Source organism: Lepidochelys olivacea, assembly GCF_965140295.1.
Source record: "Lepidochelys olivacea isolate rLepOli2 genome assembly, chromosome: 6".
NCBI classification, from domain to species: domain Eukaryota; kingdom Metazoa; phylum Chordata; order Testudines; family Cheloniidae; genus Lepidochelys; species Lepidochelys olivacea.
This window is the reverse complement of record NC_140416.1, coordinates 12,161,972-12,179,481: the sequence shown is the minus strand read 5'-3', so window position 1 is coordinate 12,179,481 and position 17,510 is coordinate 12,161,972. Positions and strand designations below refer to the sequence as shown.

General features: G+C 43.6%; 1 long non-coding RNA gene across 1 annotated transcript in view; it reads right to left on the bottom strand.

Moving 5' to 3' along the window:
- Window positions 1–1,040: 1,040 nt before the first annotated feature.
- Window positions 1,041–17,510, bottom strand: part of LOC311521630 — a 79,336-nt gene continuing 62,866 nt past the window's right edge. Inside the window, exons 3-4 of the long non-coding RNA XR_014711935.1 lie at window positions 5,680–5,829; window positions 1,041–1,362 (exon numbers count right to left, since the gene is read on the bottom strand). This is a non-coding gene — a long non-coding RNA (uncharacterized lncRNA). The remainder of the gene's footprint in view (window positions 1,363–5,679; window positions 5,830–17,510) is intronic.

Genomic DNA, 17,510 nt, shown 5'->3' with positions numbered 1-17,510 from the left:
AGACATGTGCAGACATATACCAATCAACCACAGTTTATTTTAATGTAATTAAGCTTAAAATAGAGTGCATGCAGTGTTGTATTAAATTTTATCCCAGCAATATCTTGAATAGACAGAGAAGGAGGAGGGAGGGGGCCTTCCCGAACTGTATTGCTTCTTACTGTTTCATGTTGTTTGTGTTTCCCAATCCTTGGTGTGTTGTTTTCTCACCCTATTCCTTTGTGCATTTACAGGATGCCTTTGTAGCTTTCCATATTAATAAAACTCTGGTGAGAAAGTCCAGGAACATGCTGCTGACTGGGTAGCTGGCACCTGGTCAACCCAGCTTTGAGCCCTGCAAAAATGTGAGTGTACTTAAGAGATGGATGTAGGGTGGGATCTGGGAGTCAAGTTTGTTCCCAAAAAAATGCAAAACCAGATTTTTCATTCACTCAGTGGCAGCCAGAGCTCCTAGTACACATTATACATCATACTGCATCATAGAGCCACAATGCCAATGGACAGGAATACTGATCAGCCATGCTTTTACCTTGGTGCAATATTGACCCTCACTGAGCTCCCCTACTTCCCCCACCCCCCATCGCAGTGATTCCCCATATAGTGGTAGCAGGTAGGAAGAACCCATCAGCCACTGGATATCCACAGTATCACAGATTCCCTCTAGGTATGGCACAGCCTGGCAAGTACAGACTCCCTCTGCGGGAGCATAGATTTCCCCCATTTCCACAGTGATCTCTGTGCAGAAAGGTATTAAACTGGACTTTTCTTGTTGCCCATCAAAAGCAAGAAGTCAAAAGGTAACTCATATTACAACACAATGCAATTCTGTTTATGTACTACATTGCAAAATCAATCAATGCATGTTATGGAATATATCACATTCTCCTTCACATAGCAGCATTCACCGTCAGGTACAGAAATAACAGGCTTCGCTAGGAAAGATTCTTATTGCCCAATTAATTTGTTAAAACATAAAAGTTACATTAACAGTATTTATTTCAGAAATTTTTCAGTGTAAAGGTTAAATTATGGCATTTATCTGTTCTCTTGCAATTTGCATGCATTTCATGTAAAAGCTCTCAAGTGTTTATTTATAAGTGTTTATTAAGGAATTCTTTTCTGGAATTTTCAAATTAAGTTTGCTTCCAGAGAGGCTCTATTCTCAGAGGTGTGAGGGTAGATACTTAAAATACGAGTGTGTATGTGAGGGTAGATACTTAAAAGACGCCACCTTGGCCAACACACCACGGACTGAACTGGCAACAGTCTGACATCCTCTGTGGATTCGGTGCAGAGGGGGCCATATAATACATATTGGCCAGTGGGTTGCATATATAAGGTTGAATATTCACTGCCACAAAACTTAATTAATACAGAGTTAAGGCAAACTTAAACTTCTGAAAACCAGGAAATACAGAATTAAGGTAACGTCTCTACACTCACACAACCTTAACTCCGCTTCCCTGGAACTAGCAATAGGCACAGGGGCCAAACAAAATCTGACCTATCCCTAACACAGAAAATGGCAGATTTTCTTATGTTGTGTCCAACATAATTCTATACCATCATTCCTCTTCAGATCCTCTCACTGACCCTCACTGTGTTAGGTGTAGCTGTACTGACCATGGGATTAGTTGCAGCTCCCCATTCCAATTTCAGCATTGTACGTCTGGGCCGTACATCAGTCATGCCTATTCTCTGCTCCCCAAACGTCTCCTGTGGCATACACTGAGCATGCTTGTTCCCAGCTCCCATCATGGAGCTGGTCCGTTGTGCCTAGTGCCACTCAGGAGAAGTTCAGTGAGCCTCTCCGATAACAGAACCAATTTGTCGTGGCAAACTTGCCTCTCTGGCGTCATTTTCAATGTGGTAACTAGTCATTCCCATGTCAGCCCACCCGCATACCACCATTCTGGGTTTTATATCCCAGACACAGTACAACCCACAAGACTGTCTCAGAATAGGAGCCAGGCAGATGGGTAGATATCATGGGGGGGTTCACTTGTGAGGTGCAGAGCTTCCTCATATTTGCACACCTCTCTCACACTTCCAGAAGGGGCTCCACTGTGGCCAGATGTTGGGCAGCAGAACACACAAACATACACACCTTTTAGACTTCCTGGGGAAAGAATTTGAATGCACACTCTTGGGATGCAAGGGTCAGGACCCACTCCCTTAAGCCACCAGTGATCATGTTATTCAGGATGTGTCCCTCAACAGGTTGTTTCTGAGAAAACACTAATTTGTAGAGGTGTGAACTGTGGTAAACAGAAATGTTAAAACTTTTGTGCTGCAATTTATTTCAAAATCAAGACTGGAAGATATGCTTTAGTCAAACACAAGTGATTGAGCTGAAAGTATTGGTTCTTATATAGGTCAGACTAGATGATTTAATCATCCCTTCTGGCCTTAAACGTCTATGAATCTACCGAATATTGCTGTTCAGGCCATAGAGTTGTACCCAGTAATTCCTGCACTGACTTCTGGATGAACTAGAGTATATCTTTTAGAAAGGCATCCAATCTTGATTTAAAATAGCAGTTCCCAAACTATGGGAACCCACATGGGGTTGAGGCATCAGCAGATGGGGTCATGATCCCAATCAAATATTCAAACCAATGACGAATGCGTCCGGACCCACTCTGTTTATACATCCAAGGATGGTGATAGCCCTTTTAGCCACAGCATTCCTCTGGGACCTCAACTGATCACATACAATGGATAAAAAGGGCCATTTTAATAAAGCAAAAGCTTCTATTAATTTTTTTTAAATGTCTGGGGTTTTTTTAAATTGAAACTGAACATTTGAAACTCTTGAAATTTTGGGGGGTTGTTTTTTCCCCTTCCTTATCCCTTTCCCCACTGAATACAATCATATGTTAGTGTTTTTCTTTTCTTCTTCTTCTTCCTTTTGGTGCATTTCATAAATTTTTAAAACTTCCTCAACTTTTGGAAAAGTTACAGAATGAAAATGAAAGTCTCTAACTCTGCCACTCCATCAAACTCCCTTATCAAGTGTAGAGATGAACCAGTTCAGCTACAATAGCTGAAGACACACCTACCCTTATGTCACTAGTTTTAAGTATGTCCCTAAAGTGCTGTAATAATAATTCTCCCCCCACAAATTGCTGGTAGAAAACTTCCATGAGCTACGTGCCATTGTCAAGAGGATGGGACTCTTCAAACCTAGTTATCTTTTTTTCTTCCTGAATTTCCTGCAAATTCTGATGTTAGAGGCTGCAGGCTGGTTCACTCTCTGGTACATTGAAACATCCTTCATGCCATTTCTGACTGCAGCACTGCTGCTGACAACAGCTCAGGTAAACTGCCCAAATCAGTGTTGTGAGGGACACATGTATTTACATGTCATATATTCCTACTCTAGTCACTTCCTCAGCTGCTGACTCTGCTATGGCCCTTTGCCCTGTTTCATAAGATGCAGCTTCTCCAATGGAGTGTCTGCAGCATCCAGCAGTGATGGTTTATTGGAAGGTTCAGGCAAAGTTGTTCAGAACAGCTAAAAATACTGTAGTGCTGCTGGGAACAGGGAGCTCACAGCTTTTTTAATCTGCAGGAGGAACTGTGTCTTGTAGAAGCTATGGATGTGGGAAACTCAGACCTCTTAAGTTGTCACCCTGACTCAGAAAAAGGTTCTGAAGAGAAGTAGTGAAGGAGCACTGGCTGTAGGGAGCTCAGACCAACTCCAGTCCCTATCTGTCTCAGAAAGCACATACAAGAGAGATACTGCATGACGTGAACTCAGCCCTCTGTAATGTGCTTTTCATGTGAGTGTAGTTAGAACTAGCAGCCCACATTTCTCCTATCTATAGTTTATTGGGTCCCCTCCTCTTGCCAGTCTTCTTCCCGCACTGGACATGGCATGGCCTGCGTATAAGCTTTTGTGTCTGAACGATTAGGTTCGAGTATGTTACCTGAACTCCCCCTAATCAGAAGCTTTCCCTTTCTGTAGACAGAGAGAACTTATTTTCCCTCAGTTGAGTTGAGCTGGTTGAGGTCATCCCTCAAATAACGCAATCAAGATGAAATGTGTTACTCTGCATCTACACTCAGAAAAAGGTTGCAATTAAATTGAGGTTATCTGACCAATGACAACCTCTTTTCACGTGTAGACAAGCTGTGTCTGTCAGCCAAGTCAGGTGGTGCTCTGTACCTTCACCAGGTTGAGGTTGGGATGCACTGAAAAGAGGAGTCCCCAGGAATTCATGTATAGAGACACATGTGTTTCTGATCCCTTTCACTGTGCTCTCCCCAATATGGGCTTGGGATGCACTGATAATAAGGTGGGGGTGTTCTTTAGGACTGAGTGTATAGCGGATACAAAAGATGTCCCCCATAATAGCAAAGGGCACGTTCATCAAATTACGTTGTTTAAATGATAGTCCTAGGGACATCTTTTACCCTGCACTGTGAGTATGGAGGGTAGAAATTGATTCCTGGTGTCATCAGGAGGCACTGCCATCCAGTTGGAGCTGGGGTTCACTGGTTGAGGCTGGTTTTATAGAGTTTAAAGCCAGAAGGGACCACAAGATCATCTAGAACTGCATATGGATAGAGGACATAGCACTGCCCTGCCTCTGTTACAGAAGTGCAAGGAGCCCTGGCCCAATTTTATCAGTGATGCATTTTCTCTTCCAGTTCCAGGGCTGGTGGTTCCAGCATGATTTGGGGCACCTTTCAGTCATCACCAAGTCCAAATGGAACCACTTGTGTCATGAGTTTATGATGTGCAAGCTAAAGGTAAATGCCTGTTGGAACTTCAGCAAGGTAGGTTAAAAGAGTGAGCCGCTTCTGTTCAGAAAGTCTCTTATGGATAGCCTGCCCCATAAACGTAGCAGAGAGGAGAACATGATGCAGTTCTCAAGGAACAGGTGAACAAATAATGGACGAGGGCTCACACAGGCTTCCCCATGCCCCAGACATGTGAGCTCATGGAAGGAAAACTGCTAAAGGGTCATCCAAAAACTCATCCAACAGGAGAGGCAAGGCACTGCAACAGAGACCTTCGGATGTTCTTCCCTTATGTTTATTGGCTGTTCCCTCCAGTTCCTGCCTTCAGAATCTCTTCACTTCAGTCTCACTCAGCCTGCCCTCCCTGTTCCCCTTCTTCACTCCTTTTTTTCTTTCTCTTTGTTCTTTTATCCCCTGCCTTTCTATGTCCCTTTTCTCTTCCTTCTCTTCCTCCCCAACAAAACCTCACTCAGAACTCATTTTTATTTATTTACTTTGTGGAATTAATATGTTTTCAGCCATTATATTATTCGCTCTGCTTGTATATTAGATCTTTTACTCCCCCATCTCTACCCCTTTGTCTTGTCGATTTAAAATGTAAGCCTTTCAGTGCAGGGACTGTTTGTCCAGTGCTTAGCACAACAGGGCCCTGATCTCAGTTGGGGTTTCTAGGCACTACCAGAGTTCAAATGATAAAATAATAAAAAATGAGGCAATTTATATTTGGCAGCAGTGTGTTTTGATTCCTGCAAGGGTTGTCGTCCACGTGGCGGAATCACCAACATAACCAGCATCACGCCAAAACCAACTGCTTCCCCAAGGACCCTGATATTCTACTACATCACTCCCTTTTTGCCTTAGGAAAGACACTCTGTGTGGAGGTGAGTGTGAAGGAATGGTTTTGAACAAACTTGGTTTCTGAAAGGATACAGTGCTAAAAGATCCAGATGTCAGGAAGCTGTGGTGTATTGGGAATAAACTGTCCAGTGTGTGGGATTTTGGAGCCACTGCTGGATTGCAGCCATTCTGGAAAGGGGCTGGTGCTGAGACATACTTGCTGCTTGGAACACTAGTGGTTCCCTGGAGAAACAGAGAAACAGAGTTTGTTCAGTGTTGGTGTATCAATCATTTATCCTGGGCAGTGATTACCTTTTCCCCCTGTTTTTCTTCACAGGGTCCTGGACAGTATTGTAGTTCTCTGGGTATCGCACAGAAACCACATCCCAATGAACATTGATTATGATAAGAACGCTGACTGGTTCTCTGCCCAGGTAAGATCCTCTCTCCTCTTAGGTGTGCTGGAAGGCACTTATAGATGCTTAAAGAGTTAATAGTGTAAATATCATTACTCCTGGCAATAGCACTGAGGATCTGTGTCACTTTAAGGATATTGTTAATGAAGCCTAGATTAGCCTGGAAGGGTGGAAGTGGGGCATTTTTCATCCTGCTGTTCAAAGAGATATAAAATGTATAATTTATGGATCCACACTCTCTCCTTTCTTTCTTCCTCTCTCAGCTCCAGGCAACATACAATGTGAACCAGTCTTTATTCAATGACTGGTTCACTGGGCTCTTGAACTTCCAGATTGAGCACCAGTGAGTACAGGTCCTGGGAAGAAGGGTGGGAACTCTCATGGGGCACCAGTGAGTGCAAGCATTGCAGAGGGATAGGGGACCCACCTAAGAGTGAGGGTAATTAAACATTGGAACCGCTTACTCGGGGAGATGTTGAGCTCACCAGCACTTGGGGGTCTTTAAAACAAAATTAGGTATCTTTCTAAAAGACACTTTAATCCAGTTTCTGGGGAAAATTCAACAGCTTGGAAGTCACACTACTTGATTGTAGTAATGTAGGGCTGGAAGGAGCCTCGAGAGGTCATGAGATCCAGGCCTCTGCACTGAGGTAGGACCAAGTAAACTGAGCCCATCCCTGATAGGTGTTTGTTCAACCTGTTCTTAAAAACCTCCAGTGATGGGAATTCCACAACCTCCCTTGGAAGCCTATTGCAGAACTTAACTATCCTGATAGTTAGAAAGTTTTCCCTAATATCTAACCTAAATCTCCCTTGCCGCAGATAAGAACATAAGAACGGCCATACTGGATCAGACCAAAGGTCCATTTATTAGCCCAGTATCCTGTCTTCCAACAGTGGCCAATGCCAGGTGCCCCAGAGGGAATGAACAGAAGAGGTAATCATCAAGTGATTCACCTCCTGCTGCCCACTACCAGCCTCTGGCAAACAGAGGCTAGGGACACCATCCCTGCCCATCCTGGCTTATATCCATTGATGGACCTGTCCTCCATGAACTTATCTAGTTCTTTTTTGAACCCTGTAATACTCTTGGCCTTCACAACATCCTCTGGCAAAGAGTTCCACAGGTTGACTGTGCGTTGTGTGAAGAAATAGTTCCTTTTATTTGTTTTAAACCCTCTGCCTATTCATTTCATTTGGTGACCCTAGTTCTTGTATTTGTGAGGAGTAAATAACACTTCCTTATTTACTTTCTCCAAACCAGTCATGGTTTTATAGACCTCAATCATATCGCCTCTTAGTCGTCTCTTTTCCAAGCTGAAAAGTCCCAGTCTTATTAATCTCTCCTTATACGCAAAAAGAAAAGGAGTACTTGTGGTGCCTTAGAGACTAACCAATTTATTTGAGCATGAGCTTTCATGAGCTACAGCTCACTTCATCGGATGCATTCAGTGGAAAATACAGTGAGGAGATTTATATACACACAGAACATGAAAAAATGGGTGTTTATCATGCACACAGTAAGGGGAGTGATCAGTCAAGATGAGCCATTACCAGCAGAAGAGTGGGGGGGGGGGCGGGGAAGAAAACCTTTTGTAGTGATAATCAAGGTGGGCCATTTCCGATGAAGTGAGCTGTAGCTCACGAAAGCTTATGCTCAAATAAATTGGTTAGTCTCTAAGGTGCCACAAGTTCTCCTTTTCTTTTTGCGAATACAGACTAACACGGCTGCTACTCTGAAACCTCTCCTTATACGGAAGCTCTTCCATGCCCCTAATCATTTTTGCTGCCCATTTCTGAACCTTTTCCAATTCTATTATATCTTCTTTGAGATGGGGCGACTGGATCTGCACACAGTATTCAAGATGTGGGTGTACCATGGATTTATATAGAGGCAACATGATATTTTCTGTCTTATTATCTATCCCTTTCTTAATGATTCCCAACATTCTGTTTGCTTTTTTGATGGCCACTGCACATTGAGTGGATGTTTTCAGAGAACAATCCACAATGACTCCAAGATCTCTTTCCTGACTGCTAACAGCCCATTTAGACCCCATTAAGCCCATTACTTCTTGCCCTACCTTCAGTGGACATGGAGAACAATTGATCCCCGTCCTCTTTAGAACGGCCCTTCCCACATTTGCAGGCTGTTATCAAGTCCCCTCCTATTGTCTTTTCTCAAGACTAAACATGCTCAGTTTTTTTAACCTTTCCTCCTAGGTCACAGTGGTGCCTTCTGGCCTTGGAATCTCTGAATCTAGACGTGAGTAATAGGATCCACAGGAGAGAAGCCAGCCGGATTGTTCCTGGTCAGTGCACCAGCTATGCTAGCAAGAGGTTTTTAAGATATCATTTTTAATTTTTTCTGTTACCTTTATTTACTGCTCCAACAGTAACTGTAATTTGGATTCAAGGTCTGTACCAGGGACTTGTTTTTGCTTGGTTTGCACCAAACAAATTGTTCTTCTTACCCCTGACTTAACACACACAAAATTAAAAAGGGGGTGTAAAACTCAGAACAACAAAGTCATTTTTAATGTAATAAATTCCCTTACTTAATCACACTTTTTTTGTAGTCTTTTTAACATAAAGTTACATTTCTAAATGTCATTCAATGCCTTTGTTGATGGAAAAGAGTCAGTTTTGGGCTGTAGCTCTCAGAGTGTAATGGTTAAAGTCTGATCCTACTTCTTCTTCTTCTTAGAACAAGACAATGGCACCGGGGCCAGGGGGGAGAAGAGAAAAGTAGAGTAAAAGATAGGAAAATGCCATTTCTCTTTGATGTTTGCAGTTTAGTTCTGTTAGACCAAACCGTAACACACAATCTTAGATGCCACTCCAGGACCCAGAAAACGTTAATCAGCATAGGGCTGCTCAAGGCTTTGTGTTCAACTTGCCACTAAGGTTACACCCAATTAAGATAGCAAAGGAAGATTTGTTCCAGCTGGCTTAGCCAACTCTTACTGAAGAGAAGGCAAAGAGCAGTGGGAAAGAAACGTATACAGTAGGGAGGCAACAGCAGGACCTTTAGGGTATGTCTACACAGGGATAAATGTCCCGTGGCATGGCCACAGCTGGCCAGGGTCAGCTGACTTGGGCTTGTGGGGCTCAGGCTGCTGGCTAAAGCTTGCTGTGTAGACATTCAGGCTGGGACTGGAGCCCGAGCTTTCGGGCCGTCCACCCTTGCAGGGTACAGAGCCCAGGCTCCAGCTTGAGTCTGAATGTCTACACTGCAATTTTATAGCGCAGCAGCCCAAGCCCCACAAGCCCAAGTCAGCTGACCCTAGCCAACCACAGCAGGTTTTCTATTCCTGTGTAGACATACCTTAGGACCTCCTCTAAGGACTGCTCAAGACAGAGCCCTGGAGAGGATGATCATATTTGGATTCCTGTTTTGGTCAGAACATCCTTCAGGAACAAGAGAGAGGCCTGATGATGTGATGGAAATCCCTGGTTCCCTATGTGTAATAGTGATGATCATGAACCTGGTTCTTATTCTGGTTGATGATCATGATGCTCTAATTGTCCTACTATACTCGAAGCTGGCTTCTGTGCTGAACAAGTTGTGTAATGAAATTGCCTCTTCTCTTCACAGTCTTTTCCCCACAATGCCTCAACACAACTACTGGAGTCCCTGGTGAAGTCTCTGTGTGCCAAGCATGGTATCAAGCGCCAATGCAAGCCCTTGCTCACTGCCTTAGCTGATGTTGTACAGTAAGTGTCATAGGAAGAATTGGTGCAGTAGCAAGTGGCATAGTAAAGATGCATGGTGAGAAAGAGGGAAGCAGGCTGGAGAACGCTGGCAATGCTCTTACTTAGGCAGCCCAATATGCCGTTAGCTTTCTTGGCAAGAAGGGCACACTGCTGACTCATATCCAGCTTCTCATTCACTGTAATCCCCAGGTCCTTTTCTGCAGAACTGCTGCTTAGCCAGTTGGTCCTGTGACAAAGTTCCTCCTCTACCTTGGTGGGTCTTGCGCTTATTGGCGGATTTGCTTGCCTCAGAGATTCACGGCAGCCCTCAGTTTGGCTGTTTTCATGAACTCACAGTTCAGGTCAATTTCTCCTGTATCTGACGAGGAGTTGGGAGGTTTGGGGGAAACCCAGGCCCACCCTCTACTCCGGGTTCCAGCCCAGGGCCCTGTGGAATGCATCTGTCTAGAGTGCCTCCTGGAACAGCTGTGCGACAGCTACAACTCCCTGGGCTACTTCCCTATGGCCTCCTCTCAACACCTTCTTTATCCTCACCATAGGACCTTCCTCCTGGTGTCTGATAATGCTTGTACTCCTCAGTCCTCCAACAGTACACATTCTCACTCTCGACTCCTAGCGCCTCTTGTTCCCAGCTCCTCACACGCGCACCACAAACTGAAGTGGTTTTTTTAACCTTTTTAAACCCAGGTGCCCTGATTAGCCTGCCTTAATTGATTCTAGCAGCTTCTTGATTGGCTGCAGGTGTTCTAATCAGCCTGTCTGTCTTAATTGTTTCCAGAAAGTTCCTGATTGTTCTGGAACCTTCCCTGTTACCTTACCCAGGGAAAAGGGACCTATTTAACCTGGGGCTAATATATCTGCCTTCCGTCACTTTCCTGTAGCCATCTGGCCCAACCCTGTCACAGTCCCCAGCCCGTAGCGGTTCATGGGATTCTTCTGTCCTAAGTGCAGGACTCTGCACTTGTCCTTGTTGAACCTCATCAGATTTCTTTTGGCCCAATCCTCCAATTTGTCTAGGTCACTCTGGACCCTATCCCTACCCTCCAGCATATCCACCTCTCCCTCCAGCTTAGTGTCATCTGTGAACTTGCTGAGAGTGCAATCCATCCCATCATCCAGATCATTAATAAAGATATTGAAAAAAACTGGCCCCAGGACCGACCCCTGGGGCACTCCGCTTGATACCAGCTCCCAACTAGACATCAAGCCATTGATCACTACCCGTTGAGCTCGACAATGTAGCCAGCTTTCTATCCACCTTATAGTCCATTCATCCAATCCATACTTTTTTAACTTGCTGGCAAGAATACTGTTGGAGACCATATCAAAAACTTTGATAAAGTCAAGATATATCATGTCCACTGCTTTCCCCATATCCACAGAGTCAGTTATCTCATCATGGAAGGCAATCAGGTTGGTCAGGTATGATGTGCTCTTGGTGAATCCATGTTGACTGTTCCGGATCACCTTCCTCTCCTCCAAGTGCTTCAAAATGGTTTCCTTGAGGACCTGCTCCATGATTTTTCCAGGGACTGAGGTGAGGCTGACCAGTCTGTAGTTCCCTGGGTTCTCCTTCTTCCCTTTTTTAAAGATGGGCACTATATTTGCATTTTTCCAGTCATCTGGGACTTTCCCTGATCCCCACAAGTTTTCAGAGATAATGGCCAATGGCTCTGCAATCACATCAGCCAATTTCCTCACAACCCTCTGAAAGAGAGTTTCCTCTCTGAAAGAGAGCCTCTTCTGCTGCTTGTTTCAGGAAATGTCCAGGGGAAGGAACAGATCAGTTCTTAGGAAGACTCCCTTTGGTGCAGTTAGATTAGCTAGTAAATATAGACTTCTGCTCCACTGTCTGCTTCTTTTCAAGACTCCCTGAAAAGAGAACCCTTGATTCAAGAAAGCACATAAGAATGTGCTAAAATCCCATTGACTTCAAAGGTGTGTAAGTGCCTTGCTGAATTAAGGTCAAAGTAGCTATGAGATGGTAGGTGGGAGTTTTTCTTTCTCTTTTCCAGGGTGGAAGATCCTAAGGCTACATCTACACTGCCAAGTTTTTTTGCCAAAAGTTGTACCACTTTAATTAAAACCACTGTTGCATGTCCACCCCAGCTCCTTGTGTCATTGGAGCGTGTCCACACTAGCAATGACACAGAGAGCAGTGCACTGTGGTAGCCATACCACCATGCAACTGGCAGCAGGGTGCTTTGGGAAGGCTTTGCAATGCCTTGTGGGGCAGGGACAACATCACATGATGCAGGTTTCTCAATCCCATCATTCCATAGGCATCCTACTAGATTGTCAGCCGCTTTTCAACTGAAGTGTGTAGGGGGGGAGAGTGTGTGACAGGGAGTGTGTGTAGGGGAGAAAGGGGGAGAGACAGACAGTGCGTGTTGGGGGAGAGCAAGTATGTGGGTGGCATGCTGTCTCCTAAGTTCAGACAGCTGCTGAAAGCAACCTGTGCTGAGGCAGGGGAGGGGGAAACCCCAGCATCAGCCCCTGATTTGCTCTTTGCTTCCCAGAGCAGAGCAGCACAGCACCGCTGTCAGAATGGAGCTTTAAAAGGGGAGGGGCATATGACTGCAGGGCTGCTGAGTTCAAACCAATGAGCAGAGTGGTCACTCAGGCATTGTGGGACACCTCGGGAGGCCAATTACAAGGATAAAAGCAAGCAAGGTGTTTACACTGGCACTTTGGCGATAAAATCTTTGCACAAAAAGCCTTATCACTCTCCTCAAGGTGGTTTTATTAAAACCTTTGTGCAAAAAGCCTTATCACTCTGTTCAAGGTGGTTTTATTACAGCACTGCAGCTGAGGAGTTTCATGGCAAAATGTGACTTTGCAGTGTGTACTCCTCTGCTGTTTCATTGCCAAAAGCTGCCTTTTGGCGCAAAAACTTGCAAGTGTAAACCAGGCCTTAGGGTAGTCAGGACCAGACTTATTTGCACTCTGTGAAGTCAAACAAAATATGATCTTTGTTTTACATTATGTAAACTCCAAATGAATTTGTGTGTGTTAATTTCACTTTTCAAATGACCTCCACTGCTACCCAGAAAAAATAAGCAGAGGTCCTTAGTACACCAATGCCAGTTGCTTACAGCTGCCTCATTAACTTTGCCTATATTTCAGAGTGGTAGCCATGTTAGTCTGTATCAGAAAAAACAACGAGGAGTCCTTGCAGCACCTTAATTTATTTGGGCACAAGTTCTCGTGGGCTAAAAGCCACTTCCTCAGATGCATGGAGTGAAAAACACAGTAGGAAGATATATATAACAGTACATGAAGAGATGGGAGTTGCTTTACCCAGTGTGGGGTCAGCTCTAACAAGACAATTCAATAAAAGTGGGCTATTATCAACAAGATGAAAAATCACTTTTGTAGTGATAATCAGGGTGGCTCATTTCAAACAGTTGCCAAGAAGGTGTGAGTAACAGTAGGGGGAAATTAGTTTTTAGTTTTTGTAGTGACCCATCCACTCTCAGTCTTTATTCAGGCCTAATTTGATGGTGTCCAGTTTGCAAATTAATTCCAGTTCTCCAGTTTCTCGTTGGAGTCTGTTTTTGAAGGTTTTTTTTGTGAAGAATTGCCACTTTTAAGTCTGTTATTGAGTGTCCAGGGAGGTTGAAGTGTTCTCCAACTGGTTTTTGAATGTTATAATTCTTGACGTCTGATTTGTGTCCATTTATCCGTTTACGTAGAGACTGTCCGGTTTGGCCAATGTACATAGCAGAGGGGCATTGCTGGCACATGATGGCATATATCACATTAGTAGATGTGCAGGTGAACAAGCCCCTGATAGCGTGTCTGATGTAGTTAGGTCCTATGATGGTGTCCCTTGAATAGATATGTGGACAGAGTTGGCAACGGGGTTTGTTACAGGGGTAGGTTCCTGGGTTAGTGTTTTTGTAGTGTGGTGTGTAGTTCCTGGTGAGTATTTGCTTCAGGTTTGGGGGCTGTCTGTAAGCAAGGACTGTACAACCTATCCTGAAGGACGATCCCTCGCTCTCACAGACCTTGGGAGACAGACCTTGGGAGACAGGCCAACCCTTGCTTACAGACTGAGGGTGAAGCTGAAAACAGTTGGGGTCCAACAGAGCATAGCTTTATGTAGTGGGAGCCAAAAATGGGTCAACAAGTAAATCTTTGGAGGCAGCTACGGTCATGGAGGGGGTCAATAAGGGTGAATCTGGAGGCGGTGGGGTAATACAGTGTCATGGAGAGCAAGGCTGGATGTAGTCAGCATATCCTTGGGGGTCATGGAGAACAAGGCTGGAGGCAGTGGGATTTTCATAGAATCATAGAATATCAGGGTTGGAAGGGACCTCAGGAAGCCATCTAGTCCAATCCCCTGCTCAAAGCAGGACCAATCCCCAACTAAATCATCCCAGCCAGGGCTTTGTCAAGCCTGACCTTAAAAACCTCTAAGGAAGAAGATTCCACCACCTCCCTAGTAACCCATTCTAGTGCTTCACCACCCTCCTAGTGAAATAGTTTTTCCTAATATCCAACCTAAACCTCCCCCACTGCAACTTGAGACCATTGCTTCTTGTTCTGTCATCTGCTACCACTGAGAACAGTCTAGAGCCATCCTCTTTGAAAGCAGCTATCAAATCCCCCTCTCATCCTTTTCTTCTGCAGACTACATAATCCCAGTTCCCTCAGCCTCTCCTCATAAGTCATGTGCTCCAGCCCCCTAATCATTTTTGTTGCCCTCTGCTGGACTCTTTCCAATTTTCACTATTTCCAATTTCCAATTTTCCTATTTCACTAGCAGGATGGTGGAATCTCCATCCTTAGAGATTTTTAAGGCCTGGGTAGACAAAGCCTTGGCTGTGATGATTTAGTTGGTGTTGGTCCTGTTTTGAGCAGGGGGTTGGACTAGATGACCTCCTGAGGTCTCTTCCAACCCTAATATTCTATGAGTCTATGATAACGTCACAGGTCTCTCCTGGAAATAAGCCCTGCCAGCAATAAGAAACCTGGCTGCAATAAAAGGAAAAAAAGTATGTTCTTCCCTGATGGAAAGGTCTCGGATTTGCAGCAGAAAGGACCTGGAGCAGCCTAAGCAGCCCTGAGCTAGGAACCCTAAAATGAGCCAGTCCTGAGTAAGAGAACTGGTTTGGATTTAATCTCATTTCTTTTTTTGATAAAGTTCAATCCCAGGAAATGAGTGAGTTTTGCCTCAACAAAGTAAGGCAAAGTATAGATTTTTAGATCAATAGAAATAGAAAGTGTCAGTGACCTGTTACAAGTGTCTGCTTTTTATATTCGATATTGTAATGGAATTACTTCTTCTAGTATATTATGATCTATGCCTTGATTCTCCTCCCACTTACACTAGTCTTACCCAGTGTCATTCCACTTACTCATGATTCTCACAAGTGTGCAAAGGGAATTGAGCCCCTAATGCACTAGAAATAGAAAATATAAATATAAGATGTTATAAACTCTTTACTAGATGCCCATCATCCTGGTGTCTAGGCATGATAGTTGGGAGGTGAGAGGGGTCTGAAACCCCAAGGTGAATCAACACTGAACAGAAGGTTCTTTACACTCCATTGAACAATTTGTGAGGGTGTTTTTCGTCATAGCAACTGTAGGTGGCAAAGACAATCCTTGACCGTTTCCATGGTGAACTTTTCCCCAGACTGTTGCTGTCAATTCAAAAGGGAACATTCTGAATACATTTATTTCAGGTCGATGAAAGCAAACTGAGCGCTGAACTGTCCACAGTCTTTGGGAATTAAACACCAATGTGGTTCACTGACAACCTGGGTTACTTTTGGGTGACTGAAAATATCTCCACTGGAAAAAGTATTTGTAGAAAACAAACACAATAGGAAAATGCTAGTTACTGAATGTGAAGCATTATCAAGGCCTAAAGCCCCATGGGATTCATGCTGTTCTGGATATGATAGAAATACACTCAAGGATGGCTCCAATACCAAACAACATGCAAGAGGGTTCTTTTCCTTTTACTACCCTCAGTTAGGAATCTACAGTGCTGAAACCTTGCATTTAGCAGTCCCTGGTTTCTCTGGGTCACAATTGCCCAAGGCTCAATTTTGAAATTTTGGCCTCTCTGCAGGCCCCAGACATCATGGTCTAAATTTATATGCTGGTCTTTTGTGAGGTGAAAATGGGTATAGTTCAATGCTATGAAAGCAGAATTACTGTGGGGATATATACTGACCCAACCAGGGAAAGCTCCCTGCACAGAGTGTTCTAGCCATGGACAGAAGTAATCTGTGCAAGGGATGGAATTCCCATAGCATAGATCATGTGAGTTTCAATGCGCTGACCATATCCTCCCAGATTGGAGTACGCTTTTCTCGTCTCTTTCACAGAGGACCAGAGGAGTGCATTTCGGAGGACTGTGTCACTCCACACCTCATACGTACTGAAACACAAGAGAGGTGACCTGGATTTGACTACTTGACAGCTGAAAGGTTTAAAAAAGGGGTTGGGTTTGCACTGAGGTTTCAGCAAGTTCTTCCTCATAACTAGTTCCCCTCTCCTGATTCAGAGCTGAGTTTTATACTCTGGCTGTCAACTTGGCCAGCTGAAGTTCCCCTACGCTAGACATTTCCCATGTCGGGTAGAGCTGGTTCAGGTAGAAGGATTGTCCCACTGCAGGCAGTGCCTTGGCTGTATAACCTAGTAGAGTGTCCACAGCCAGAGAACCACTGTGCTTTTGATGCATCAAGATGCCACACTGGCCCTTAAAGCCGTGATACTCAAGTGCAAATTAGGATAGTCCTGAGGCCTCTCTAATTTGTGGTGGGGCTGAAGAGACCCTCCACTGGCATAAAACCACCTCCACCCCAGCTTGTCCAGGGCCAAATTATGATCTTCTGAGGCCCTAAACTATGTCAAGTGTAAGAGGCCCCGTACCATAAAAAAAATGAATTTATTATTTTCACAGAAAGGACATTGAATATATAAACATGAATGCTTTATATTTGGATATATACAAAGGTGTAGTTGTAAACATAGAATAATAATCTTCATTTTCAGCAGCCCTCTCTGTAACGATGACATCATGACAAAATAAATTGTAGACAAATTCTTTGAACTAATTGCGTATGTAAGTAAAGTAGAAGTAAACAATACAATATAAAAAATACAAAATAAAAAAATATAGTAAATAATACAGTTTACTAGAAGAGTTCTCAGGAAATTTTTCTTCTCTGTTGGGGCATCTAAATTGTGGAATTCCTTTTCTGAATGCGCTATGAGACTCTTAGAGGATATAAGATGACGCTAGAAGATACAAGAGGCAATAGAGGATATAGGCTGCAGATAACCCACAAGCTTAAAGCTCAACTATTAGTTATATTGATATGAATTACACCTAGGTAATAAGCAAACCATCGGAAAATTGTATGCGGAATGTATTTTTCCAATAAATTGATTTGTTTTTTTATAGACAGTTATGCTGAATTACCTAATATTGGTACTAAAATTTGAAACCAGTAAAAAATTAATTTTGTATTATAAATATTGAGATTTATATATCCACACAACAACAATATATATGTGTGTGTGCGGGTGGGTGTGCGCGCGCCAAAAACCTTTGTTGTTTCACCAGGATATTTCTGTGAAAGTTACTGCTATTTGTCTATGTTCTCACAGGAAAACAAGAGAGGATATATAATTTTTTTACACCGTGAATAAGGAAAATTATCCTTCTTTTCATATGAATAAATGAAAAAAAGTTTGATTAATTTTATTAAGGAAATACAAAGTTTATCCACAGTAGATATAAAATATATTGACAAATGTTTATCCTGA